The sequence below is a fragment of the Crotalus tigris genome, unplaced genomic scaffold (genome assembly GCF_016545835.1).
Source record: "Crotalus tigris isolate CLP2741 ecotype Arizona unplaced genomic scaffold, ASM1654583v1 scf7180000020719.984301794:720406, whole genome shotgun sequence".
Lineage (NCBI taxonomy): Eukaryota > Metazoa > Chordata > Lepidosauria > Squamata > Viperidae > Crotalus > Crotalus tigris.
Genome location: NW_024098147.1, coordinates 128,995 through 142,539, shown reverse-complemented (window position 1 = coordinate 142,539; position 13,545 = coordinate 128,995). Strand labels below are relative to the sequence as shown.

At 44.6% G+C, this 13,545-nt stretch overlaps 1 protein-coding gene across 2 annotated transcripts in view; it reads right to left on the bottom strand.

Moving 5' to 3' along the window:
• VSTM2L (V-set and transmembrane domain containing 2 like) overlaps positions 1-13,545 on the bottom strand; it is a 71,768-nt gene that overhangs the window by 29,260 nt on the left and 28,963 nt on the right. The window lies entirely within an intron of this gene.

Below are 13,545 nucleotides of genomic sequence, written 5' to 3'. Positions count from 1 at the left end.
CACGAATCATGAAGGGGTCATAGTTCCCCCACGCTGGCTCAGGAATTCTGGGAGTTGAAGTCCACCAGTCATAAAAGAGCCAAGGTTGCCTATCCCTGGTCTAGTCTCCTCTTAAAAGCCTCCAGTGATAAAGCACCCACAACTTCTGGAGGCAAGTAGTTCCACTGGCTAATTATCCTCATTGTCAGCAAATTCCTCCTTAGTTCTACATTGCGTCTCTCCATGGTTAGTTTCCATCCGTTGCTTCTTGTCCTGCCTTCCGGCGCTTTGGAAAATAGGGTGACATCCCCCCTCTTCTTTATGGCAGCCCCTCAAATACTGGAATACTGCTATCATGCCCCTCCCCCCCAGTCTTTCTTTTCTCTAGACTGGCCAAACCCAAATCCTGCAGCTGTACTTTATATGTTTTAGTCTCCAGACCTTTAATCATCTTAGTTGCTCTTCTTTGCACTTTTTCCCCAAAGTCTCAACATCTTTTTTGTAACTTGGGGGCCACAACTGGATGCAGGATTCCAGGTGTGGCCTTACTAAGGCTTTAATGAAGCGGCAGAATCTGATGTGACTTCAGATTAAGCCACCGGCTAGGGTTTAAGGATGGGTCAAGCCCCCCGCCCGCCCGTCCTTGTCCCCCTGCAATCATAAGCTGGTAGTAAGGCTTGGAGGATTCCCTTTTTGGGGTGCTTCCCTCTCTCCCCTTTTCCATTCCTCAAACCATAAAACTAACCAAGAGCTGCCAATCACTTCCCAGTCCTTCAGCTAATTAGCTATCTTCTTTCCGAATGATTAATCAATTACCCAATTAAAATAAATACTACAGTAGGTGTTATCTGGAGAATATGCAATTAAGACGGCAATTGCTCTTGACTAAACAACACAGACAAGCCAGCATTGGCGGGGTAATCGTTTGGCCTGGCTGGGATTGTCAGAAATTGGTCCCGGGATCCCATCGGCATGCCTAGTTCTGCCGGACGGCAAGCGGCCTCAGCTTCGGCCCAAACAGGCTGAAGAACAGACTATTAGGAAGAAATGAAATAAAAATGGCTTTGCCGCCAGTCTCCTGAAGACGACACATGTCCGCACAAAGAGTGTAGGAGAAGAGCAGGCAGAGACAGGGGGTGGTGGAGTTAAGTGAGTCATTAGCCCGGAATCCTTACATTCCCACAAACGGTCTGATTCCGACTCCTCTTGAATTTTGCCGGCTCTTAATTAGCGCCAATCATTGCTAACTGCTAGTCAACTAGATTCTTGTTTATAGGTGTGAGCAATAAATCAGCTTAACTAGGAAGTCAATGCGCGGTTCAATTTACCTGCCTGAGCATGAGTTACTGGTGCTGCATTCTCACAACCAGCTCAGCTTTGTTAAGGCTCATTTGTCACAGCTCTGGAGTGGCGCAAACACTGGGTAGTTTCGGAGAGAGTCATTGGCCTGGCTCCAGGAAGCGATGAACATGGGTTGAAATGGGTTGTCTGAATGCAACCGCATAATTGGGAGAGGGGGAGGCATTTGGGAATTACCCATGTGGAAAAAGGGCAGGGTTAGGGTTGCATAATTGTGGTCCCCCTCTTGCCATTTTGTGAATTTTACACACACACACACACACACACACACACACAATCCTGGCTGGCTCAGGAATTCTGGGAGGTGAAGTCCACGAGTCATAAAGGAGCCATAGTTCCCCCATGCTGGCTCAGGAATTCTGGGAGTTGAAGTCCACGAGTCACGAGGGGGCCATAGTTCCCCCATCCTGGCTCAGGAATTCTGGGAGTTGAAGTCCACAAGCCATGAAGGGGGTCATAGTTCCCCCATGCTGGCTCAGGAATTCTGGGAGTTGAAGTCCACCAGTCATGAGGGGGCCATAGTTCCCCCATGCTGGCTCAGGAATTCTGGGAGTTGAAGTCCACGAGTCACGAGGGGGCCATAGTTCCCCCATCCTGGCTCAGGAATTCTGGGAGTTGAAGTCCACGAGTCATGAGGGGGTCATAGTTCCCCCATGCTGGCTCAGGAATTCTGGGAGTTGAAGTCCACCAGTCATGAGGGGGCCATAGTTCCCCCATGCTGGCTCAGGAATTCTGGGAGTTGAAGTCCAGAAGTCATGAGGGGGTCATAGTTCCCCCATGCTGGCTCAGGAATTCTGGGAGTTGAAGTCCACAAGCCATGAAGGGGGTCATAGTTCCCCCATGCTGGCTCAGGAATTCTGGGAGTTGAAGTCCACCAGTCATGAGGGGGTCATAGTTCCCCCATGCTGGCTCAGGAATTCTGGGAGTTGAAGTCCACCAGTCATGAGGGGGCCATAGTTCCCCCATGCTGGCTCAGGAATTCTGGGAGTTGAAGTCCAGAAGTCATGAGGGGGTCATAGTTCCCCCATGCTGGCTCAGGAATTCTGGGAGTTGAAGTCCACGAGTCACGAGCGGGCCATAGTTCCCCCATGCTGGCTGAGGAATTCTGGGAGTTGAAGTCCACGAGTCATAAAAGAGCCAAGGTTCCCCACCCCTGCCCTATACCATTTCAGACAAATGGTTGTCCAGTCTCTTTTTAAAAGCCTCCAGTGACGGAGCACCCACAACCTCCGGAGGTAAGCTGTTCCACCGATTAATTGTTCTCACTGTCAAGAAGTTTCTCCTGAATTCTAGGTTGGTTCTCTAGGTGGGCCCAGCCTTCAGAACCACGGCAAAGCCAGGGGCATCGTTTGCACAACCCGGCCAAGTGCCCCCAGCTTTATCCAAGCATCCCGTCTCCCTGGTGACCCACATCCGTCATCCTGGGGGGGGGGGGAGAGGCTGGACCCAGGAGCTGCAGTCTCCCTTGAGTCTTGATCAGTCCAATAGTGAATTAGCATCAAGCTTGACAGAAAAGCTAATACCCTTAATATGTCTTTGTCCCCTGGAGCCGGAGAAATCTCAGACAGTTATCGCTTTCCTTTAATCCATCTTAACAGGGTGCAGTGGAAAATACGGCGCGAGGGGCTTAATGAAGCCGTCCCCGTCTCCTGGCTGGTTTTACAAGATAATTTCTCTCTCTGTATTCCTCAGGTCTGGCTGGAAATCCACCTGAGACCCTGACTGATGGGGAGCAGCTCTCTCAGGGTCCGGGGCTGTAGGAGCGGAACAGAATAACAGAGTTGGAATGGACGTTGGAGGTCATCTAGTCCAACCCCCTGCTCAGGCAGGAAAGCCTATACCATTTCAGACAAATGGTAGTCCAATTTCATCTTAAAAACGTCCAGTGTTGGAGCATTCACAACCTCTGGAGGCAGGTTGTTCCACTGGTTAATTGTTCTCACTATCAGGAAATTCCTCCTTAGTTCCAGGTTGCTTCTTTCCTTGGTTAGTTTCCACCCGTTGCTTCTTGTCCTGCCTTCAGGAGCTTTGGAGAAGAGTTTGACTCCCTCTTCTTTGGGGCAGCCCCTGAGATACTGGAAGACTGCTATCATGTCATCTCTCGTCCTTCTTTTCTCTAGACTGGCCAAACCCAATTCCTACATCTGTTCTTGATATGTTTTTGTCTCCAGGCCTTTAATTATTTTAGTTGCTCTTTGCACTTTTTCCAAAGCCTCAACATCTTTTTTGTAATGTGGTGACCAAAACTGGATGTAGGATTCCAGGTGTGGCCTTACTAAGGCTTTATAGAGCAGTACTAAGACTTCTCCTGGCTTTGATTCTATGCCTCTGTTTATACAACCTGAGATGGTATAAGTTCTCTTGCTTGAGCAGGGGGCTGGACTAGAAGACCTGCAAGGTCCCTTCCAAGTATTCTATTCTATTCTATTCTGTTCTGTTCTGTTCTGTTCTGTTCTGTTCTGTCCTATCCTATCCTATCCTATCCTATCCTATCCTATCCTATCCTATCCTATCCTATCCTATTCTATCTTCTATCTTCTATTCTATTCTATTCCATTCCATTCCACTCCATGCTATCTTCTATTCTATTCTATTCTATTCTATTCTATTCTAGTCTAGTCTAGTCTAGTCTATTCTAGTCTAGTCTAGTCTAGTCTAGTCTAGTCTGCTCTGCTCTGCTATGTTCTGTTCTGTTCTATCCTATCCTATCCTATCCTATCCTATCCTATCCTATCCTATCCTATCCTATTCTATTCTATTCTATTCTATTCTATCTTCTATTCTATCTTCTATCTTCTATTCTATTCCATTCCATTCCAATCCATGTTATCTTCTATTCTATTCTATTCTATTCTATTCTATTCTATTCTATTCTATTCTATTCTATTCTATTCTACTCTACTCTACTCTACTCTACTCTACTCTACTCTACTCCACTCCACTCCACTCCACTCCACTCCATTCTATTCTATTCTATTCTGTTCTGTTCTGTTCTGTTCTGTTCTGTTCTGTTCATTCTATTCTATTCTATTCTATTCTATTCTATTCTATTCTATTCTATTCTTCTATTCTGTTCTGTTCCATTCCATTCCATATTTTCTATTCTATTCTACTCTACTCTACTCTACTCTACTCTACTCTACTCTATTCTATCTTCTATTCTATTCTATTCTATTCTATTCTATTCTATTCTATTCTATTCTATTCTATTCTATTCTATTCTATTCTATTCTTCTATTCTGTTCTGTTCCATTCCATTCCATATTTTCTATTCTATTCTACTCTACTCTACTCTACTCTACTCTACTCTACTCTACTCTACTCTATTCTATCTTCTATTCTATTCTATTCTATTCTATTCTATTCTATTCTATTCTATTCTATTCTATTCTATTCTATTCTAATCAAGGATTGTATTAACTTTTTTGGCTTCTGCCTTTGCAGCTTAAGAAACTCTGGACGGTCCCTCCTGAGCTGTTTGCCAGGCCCTCATTCTGGCTGTGGGCTCTTCTCCGATCAGCGTGCCTGGGCTGAGGAATTCTGGGAGTTGAAGTCCACCAGTCATAAAAGGGCCACGTTTGAAGACCCCTGGCCTTGTCTGTCTCTTTTCCTTCTGTCTCCCATGAACCTCCTTCCCAATGAGGGGGCTGACCCATACCGGAAACACCCCCCGCAGGGGAAGCGTTCCTCCTTCCAGCACCCGGGACCCAACTTCTCCTCCGACCCTGGGGCTGAACGGCTTCTGGGGTGCCCCCTGGGAGGGATCGAAGCAGGCAAGATGGCGGGCACAGCCAGGCAATCCACACTTTTTTTTAAGTGCCTTGCGTGTGTTTTGGGGTCCGTCTTGCACAGAAAGAAATACACCCACACAAGGTCAGGGCTTGGATTGCAGGGTTGACGTTTTGGACCTGCCCTCCCTTGTGCACGCCCCCCTCCCAAAGAGATTACAGCCAGTTGATAGGGTTGGGCTAGGTTCCCCCATTAACAGGGGTATCCGTATCTGGTCTTTGAAACTGGAGGGCACCCCTTCCTACTTCCTCCCAGCTGCAGACCTGGCCTCAAGAGGGATGAAAGAAGGACGAGCACCCCAAAATTCCCCTCCTGGACAGAGGGGTCATTGGCTAAAAGCCCTGCTGGCTGGGAATTCTGGGTAGCCTAGTCCCCACACCGCTGTGTGTTTTATTCATTCAGATACAAGCTTTTGCTAGGAAAAGGCAGGGATATTTTCAAGAGACAGAAAGCCCCATCTGTCTAGTCTCTAGGTTGGGGAGGGGTCTTCTTCAAGCCCCCCACCCACTCAGCCAGCCCCCCAGCCAACAAATGAGGTTGTCTCCATCACACAAACCCTTCTCTTCTTCACCCACAAGTGCTCAGAAGAAGCGGCTGTTAATTACCTGGGTTGAGGAGCCCGCTTGCCCCCAGCTGCGCAGCAGGGGGGGGTCCAAAGGACTCCGAAGACAATTAAGAGCCGAGAAAAGCTGGAGGGGGGGGGAGGAAACCAACCAATTTTCTCCTGGCCAACTTTAATTGGGGAGCCTTGATCTCAATTAATCTCTGAGCTTATCCTTGCAAAGGGCCACAGTGCTCAGGAACACAGATGCCTCCTTAAATATGTGGGGTGAGGATGAGGGTGTGTGTGTGTCAGGGGGAGTTAGGGAAGCCCTTTCTCCTGCAAAAGGGGGCCCATCTCCTGGAAGGGCTGGGGGAGGCATTTGGCTGAGGATATATTCAGCGCCATGCCAGGTTTTTGGACAATAGGATGCATAGAGGTTTGTGTGTGTGTGTGTCCTTTGTGCCCACAACCCCCCCTTTTTTTTCTGAAAAAAACCCCCCACATTTCTTTAGCATAGTGTTTCTCCATCTTGGTCACTTGGAGAGGGATGGACTTCAACTCCCAGAATTCTCCAGTCAATCATGCCCGTCTTTGTTCCCTTACCCCCTAGAGGGGAGAGATTGCAGAGGAAGGGATTGGAAGAGAGTAAGCAGGCCACAATGGGAATATGCATGAAAAGGAATGCATGAGTGTCAGGGAATTCTGGGTGTTGAAGCCCGTCCATGTAGCTGGGGAATTCTGGGTGTTGAAGTCCATCCATGTGGCTGGGGAATTCTGGGTGTTGAAGTCCATCCATGTGGCTGGGGAATTCTGGGTGTTGAAGTCCACCCATCTTCAAGATGGCAAGGTTGAGAAACCCTTAACAAGATATAAAGGCGTGCCAAACTACTACTTCTTGCAAAGATGCCCAAGAGTCAGACGCACAGAAAACAATTGATCCTTGTAAGTCCCTTTGCCGCAGACTCCCAACTGCAGCTTCCTCCTCCTCCTCCTCCTCCTCCTCCTCCTCCTCCTCCTCCTCCTCCTCCTCCTCCTCCTCCTCCTCCTCCAACAAAACCCCTTTTCCCTCAAAAGGGGTGATGGGTGCTCCGAGCAGACAGGCAAGTACCACCCTTGAACACAGGGGAGAAGCAAAATGCATTGTCTCTGGGTTGAACTACTAGATGACCTTTGGGGGACCCTTCCCAGCTCTGCAATTCTATGACACTGCTGAGAACAGCTGCCCCAAGGCAGGCAAGGGAGTAGAGCCCAGTTTCTCTCTTCTGTCTGATGGTCACCTTCTAGTCACAGCCTTTGTACAGATTTTCTCCCCCCCCCCTTTTATCCAACTACCTAATTAAATTGTCGGCTTCTAATATCCCCACCTAGAGTTTCCGCCTGCATTGGATTTTCTGCAAACATGCAAAAAAAAAAAAAAAAAAAAAAAGCGGAATTACCCTGGACGTTTCATTCGACGCTTAACAAAACACGATATTAATTAGCAGCATTTGCTGTTTTAAGAAAAACAGGAATGTGAAAACAATAGGCAATTGGTGCCGAACATAACTGCAGCCGCCTTGGCGTAAAATCACATTTTTTTTTTACATCCTCACGGCGTAGTAGAACACCTGCATCTCCAACAGCTTCTAAAATTCTATTTTTATTTTTTTTTTACTTCACCACCTCCACATCCGTTGTCTACTCCTCGATCTTATACGTGGTGTGAGTTGGCTGCAACGAGACAATGGAAACCCAGCTTTTGTTTACATGCTTTGCAAGGGATAAAAGGTTAGAGCAGTGGTGGCGAACCTATGGCACGCGTGCCAGAGGCGGCACTCAGAGCCCTCTCTGTGGGCACGTGCACCATGCCCCGGAGATGGCAACTGTCCCTCTTCAACCAGCCGCCTGCTAACTCGCCGAGGTTCCACATAGTCGGATGCATCCCAGCATGGCTTGTTTCCCTCCCCTCCGTCCCATCCCTCCTGGCCTCGCATGCTCTCCTTTTCCTGGGCAAGACCCACTGCATCGCCTCCTCAGCTGTCGGCAGGCTGTCAAGCTCAGAGGTGGTTTCTCTGAACTGCTGGTGGTGGGCTGCAGAGACCCAGAGTGTGCCGGTCAAGGGGCCGGCAGGCTGTGGCTGCTGACGGACACCGTTGGCCCCCATGCGCTCGCTGGCCTCTGTGTGCGGGGGCAAATGGTGTCAGGCATGCATCACCTTGCCCTGTGACAATGGCACCCCTGCCCTGCCTCGCCTCCCCTCACCCCGCAGGACGAGCCTCCTGCCCACTGTCCCACCCACCAGAGACCCCCTGGATCCCCCCCAACCCTGCCTGGCCCCCCACAGGAGTCCCTGCCCACGAGCAACATCGAGGTGACCATGCCCACCTTGGCCACACCCACCCAGTCTGCCATGACCACCACAGCCACGCCCACCCTGGCACCCGGCGATAAATAAGTGGGTTTTGGGTTGCAGTTTGGGCACTCGGTCTCTAAAAGGTTCGCCATCACTGGGTTAGAGCTTCACTTGCTGGCTGTAGCCATCACCATTTTTAACCCCTCCCCTTTCCCTATTGGGGTATACACAATTTCGAAACCCAGAAGCCCCCTCCCCAATTTGGACTAGAAAAAAGCACAATATAAGCCCGAGCAAGCTGGAGTTTCGAGGGTACTACATTTCAAATATGAATTTGATTCTTTCCCGCTAAGACAAACTGTTTCCCATCCATTAGAATTCGATTCACGATCAATAGGTACAAATTCAATTTAACACCCGATTCCCCGTCGGTCCACGCAGTGTCATTTTTCTCAGACATTAAAAAAAAATTGGTTATTGGCTAGTCTGCCTCGGATCGATCTTTGCAGCTGAGTTTAAAAGTTTGGAAAACGGAGATACAATTTTGGCCTGCTATTCTGCCTCCTCTTTTCCCGTTCTTCGGCCTCCCTCCTTTTAAGCATCATATTGTTTCATGCCAGAAGTGGGGAAAAAAGAGGATTTTATAGAATCAGAGGCGTTAATCACGAATGGAAACCTGCTTTTTTAATGCCTTTTGCCAAAGGATCAGCCGCAAATTCAGCTCGGCTTCAGGTAAATTCAGTCGTATTTTTCCCACGATGATTCGGGCTCAATCAGCTCAAACCATTAGGAACCATTAGGATAAACGGCGAGCAGTTCCTGCATTCAAAATCAAGGAAATATCTTTATTAAAACATTTGCATTAAGCCCAACATGTTGTTTTGAGGTTGTTGTTTCTTTAAAAAAATGGAAAGACGATTCAAGATCTGAACAGACAGCAGCAAGTCCTCAATTTACAACAGTTTGTTTAGTGACCGTTCAAAGTTACAACGGCGCTGAAAAAAGTGACTTACGACCGCTTACAGCTTCTCACACTTACGACCATTGCAGCTTCCCCACGGTCACGTGACCGAAATTCCGATGCTTGGCAACTGACATGTAACTTATGACGGTTGCAGTGTCCCCAGGATCACATGATCCCCTAATACAGTAGAGTAGAGTAGAGTAGAGTAGAATAGAATTACAGAATAGAATAGAATAAGATATAGAATAGAATAGAATAGAATAGAATAGAATAGAATAGAATAGAATAGAATAGAATAAGATTTAGAATAGAATAGAGTAGAATAGAATTACAGAATAGAATAGAATAAGATTTAGAGTAGAATAGAGTAGAGTAGAATAGAATAGAATAAGATTTAGAATAGAATAGAATAGAATAGAATAGAATAAGATTTAGAATAGAATAGAGTAGAGTAGAATAGAATTACAGAATAGAATAGAATAAGATTTAGAGTAGAATAGAGTAGAGTAGAGTAGAGTAGAATAGAATAGAGTAGAGTAGAATAGAATTACAGAATAGAATAGAATAAGATTTAGAATAGAATAGAATAGAATAGAATAAGATTTAGAATAGAATAGAGTAGAATAGAATTACAGAATAGAATAGAATAAGATTTAGAATAGAATAGAATAGAATAGAATAAGATTTAGAATAGAATAGAGTAGAGTAGAATAGAATTACAGAATAGAATAGAATAAGATTTAGAATAGAATAGAATAAGATTTAGAATAGAATAGAGTAGAGTAGAATAGAACTACAGAATAGAATAGAATAAGATTTAGAATAGAATAGAATAGAATAGAATAGAATAAGATTTAGAATAGAATAGAGTAGAGTAGAATAGAATTACAGAATAGAATAGAATAAGATTTAGAGTAGAATAGAGTAGAGTAGAATAGAGTAGAGTAGAATAGAATTACAGAATAGAATAGAATAAGATTTAGAGTAGAATAGAGTAGAGTAGAGTAGAATAGAATAGAGTAGAGTAGAATAGAATTACAGAATAGAATAGAATAAGATTTAGAATAGAATAGAATAGAATAGAATAGAATAGAATAGAATAGAATAGAATAGAATAGAATAGAATATGGAATGGAATGGAATAGGGTAGGATAGAATAGAATAGAATAGAATAGAATAGAATAGAATAGAATAGAATAGAATAGAATAGAATAGAATAGAATAGAATATGGAATGGAATGGAATAGGGTAGGATAGAATAGAATAGAATAGAATAGAATAGAATAGAATAGAATAGAATAGAATAGAATAGAATAGAAGCTGGAAGGGACCTTGGAGGTCTTCCAGTCCAGCCTCCTGCTCAAGCAGGAGAACCTATACTGTCTCAGACAAGTGTCTGTCCAGCCTCTTCTTAAAAACCTCCAGGGATGGAGCACCCACGATTTCTAGTGGCAAGCTGTTCCACTGGTTAATTGTTTTCATTGTCAGGAAGTTTCTCCTTAATCCCAGGTTGCTTCTCTCTTGGGTCAGTTTCCAACCGTTGTTTTTGTGATCTTCTGGCTAGCAAAGTCAATGGGTGGGAGCCAGATTCATTTAATGACAGTGTAGCTGACTTAATAACGGCAGGGATTGACTTGAGAACTGTGGCGAGAAAGGTCGTAAAATGGGGCAAAACTCACTTAACAAGTGTTTCATTTAACAACAGAAAATTTGGGCTCAAACACGGTTGTATGTAAAAGACTGCCTGTACAGGAATCACTCGAGTTCTTTTCAGCACATAATTTTTTAAAAATGTAATTCAGCCAGTCTTCATGAACTGCCCCCCAAAAATATTCTATTCCTGGCACTAAACTCTGCTAAAATTACGCAGTATAAATTACCACCTTCTCTAGTTGGGTTTTGTCGATGTTATAAGGCAAATTGATACACATTACCATCCTTCCAATTAAGCATTCAGTTTGCTAAAGAGAGTCAACAATCCTTCATAATGAATCCTCCAATTGGTTTATTGTCCGTATTTTCTACGGCTTATAAAACGATGTTCCACAAGAAATAGATTAGATTTGTGATTAGAAAACGCCGAAAGAATAAAATGCCATGTTCATTATTAGCTTTTTTTTTTTTTTGTATTTAAACATCTCTCTGCCTGACAAAATTAACATAACAGGAAACAGATCTGAAAAATCCTGCAAAGAGAAGACTCTCTCTCCTTTTATTTCTCTCTCTCTCTTTCTCTCTTTCTTTCTTTTTCTCTCTCTCTCTTTTATTTCTCTATCACTTTCTCTTTCCCTTTTTTCTGTCTTTCTTTTCTCTTTCTTTCTCTTTCTCTCTTTTCTCTCTATTCTCTTTCCCTCTCTATTTTTTTCTTTCTCTCTTTCTTTCTGTCTCTCTCTTTTCTCTCTCTTTCTCTCTCTTTTCTCTCTATTCTTTTTCTTTCTCTCTCTCTCACTCTGTCGCTCTCTCACTCTGTGTGTGTGTGTGTGTGTGTGGCTGTGTGTGTGGTTGTCAAAGCAATGTGGCAGCCTTGAATTTCATTTTAGAAAACTGAGCTTTCCAATTAACTGAAAGTCGTATATGAATTCATAGACAGTCCTCTGTAGTCTATTATCTCTTCTGTTTGTTTGTTTTTTAAACTAACCTTGGAAACTAAACTATCTTTAAGCACGGGATTTTAATTTTGTTGTATTTTCTTGGTTTTTTGGGGGGAGGGAAAAACAAAGAGAATGAACAAGGAATGTTGGAAACCAACATTCATAAGAGTTTTTCAGATGCTCTACAAAGGTCTTTCTCAACCTGGCTACTTGGAAATTGGTGGACCTCAACTCCCAGAATTTCCCAGCCAGCAGAAATATTGCTGTAGCCAATAAAATAGCAATAATAGAAAATACTCATCAACCACTCCCAACGGTATCAATGACAAAAAAATAAATAAATCAGTAGTTTCGATGCAAAGATCAAACAAACCATGCCATTATTCTACAAATGACTCCAGTAATTCCAAAAATGCCTTTGATTAAGGCATTTAATTAAGTCTCCAGTCTTCCATTTCAGAGCATGTGGCTTCCATCTCCTTTCAGTTTTTCCTCCCCAAAGCAAAGTCTTCTCCAAGGACTTCTCAAAGATCCTTCTGTCCTCCAGGATCTGCCTTTCTCAGAGTGCCTGGCCACCAAGGCTACTGTCCATCTTGGCTGAGGAGATATGGACTATGTAGTCCCAAGTGTCAACGCTGCTAACATCGGATGTTTTTGCATTGACAACAGATGGAAATGGAGCCATCTTTTTCCTTTCCACTTTTAGAGTTAGATCAGGGGTTCTCAACCTTGGCAACTTTAAGACTTGTGGACTTCAATTCCCAGAATTCCTCAGCCAGCTTTGCTGGCTGAGGAATTCTGGCAGTTGAAGTCCACAAGTCTTAAAGTTGCCAAGGTTGAGAACCCCTGAGTTAGATGATGCTGGGAAGGAGGGGGGGAATGTGAACAAGAGTCCAGCTAGACATAATAACACTAACCTTAGTGTGAGAATCAAGGTTACTATAACCAGAGCTGATAAGGAATTGGCAGGCTGGAGAGCTGGAGAGGAAGCCTGCACTTCAAGCTAATTGGGGAACATGATCTATGATGGTTAATTGGAGGAGGGAATTGTGCTTTGATACTAAGTGCCCAGGGGAGGGGAATTCAGTTTTTGGCTTTGATTATGCAGTGCCGATATTATGCTACTCGAATAAAAGATTCTTTAAGGTAAATAATGCCTCCAAGTTCTTTTGAAGAGTTTCATCTGTCGGAACCATTTCACGGTGATAGCCCTCAAATGGGATGACTCTCAGATCTGTTGAGACCGTGGAATCCTCCAGATGGTCCTTGCTCCAGCCAGGTTACCATAGGTGGTCATCTAGAGATGGCCTTGGAGAAACTCTACTGAGGTGGGATCAACAATATGAGTCTCACCACTCATGTCAGCCAGATCAGGAAACCAAGGGTGACTCCAAAGCACCAGAGGGCAGGACAAGAAGCAACGGAGGGAGTCTAATCAAGGAGAGAAGCAACCTGGAACTAAGGAGGAATTTCCTGACAGTCAGAACAATTAACCAGTGGAACTACCTGCCTCCAGAAGCGGTGAATGCTCCAACACTGGGAGTTTTCAAGAAGAGACTGTACAGCCATTTGTCTGAAAAGGTATACGGTTTCCTGCCTGAGTAGGGGGTTGGACTAGATGACCTTCAAGGTCCCTTCCAACTCTGTTGTTGTTGTTATATTATTATTATACTCTACTGATGCATCCAATACAGCTAGTCCTCCACTTACAACTTACAATTGAGCCCCCACATTTACGTTGCTAAGTGAAACATTTGTCAAGTGAGTTTTGCCTCATTTTACGACCTTTCTTGCCACCGTCATTAAGTGAAACATTGCCCTTGTTACTTTAATAACCCTGTTGTTAAGTGAATCTGGCTTTCCCCCATTGACTTTGCTTGTCAAAAGGTCGCAAAAGCAGATCACGTGACGCCCCCCAGAGACGCTGCAACCGTCATAAATATGAACCAGTTGCCCAGCGTCCGAATTCTGATCACGTGACCCTGAG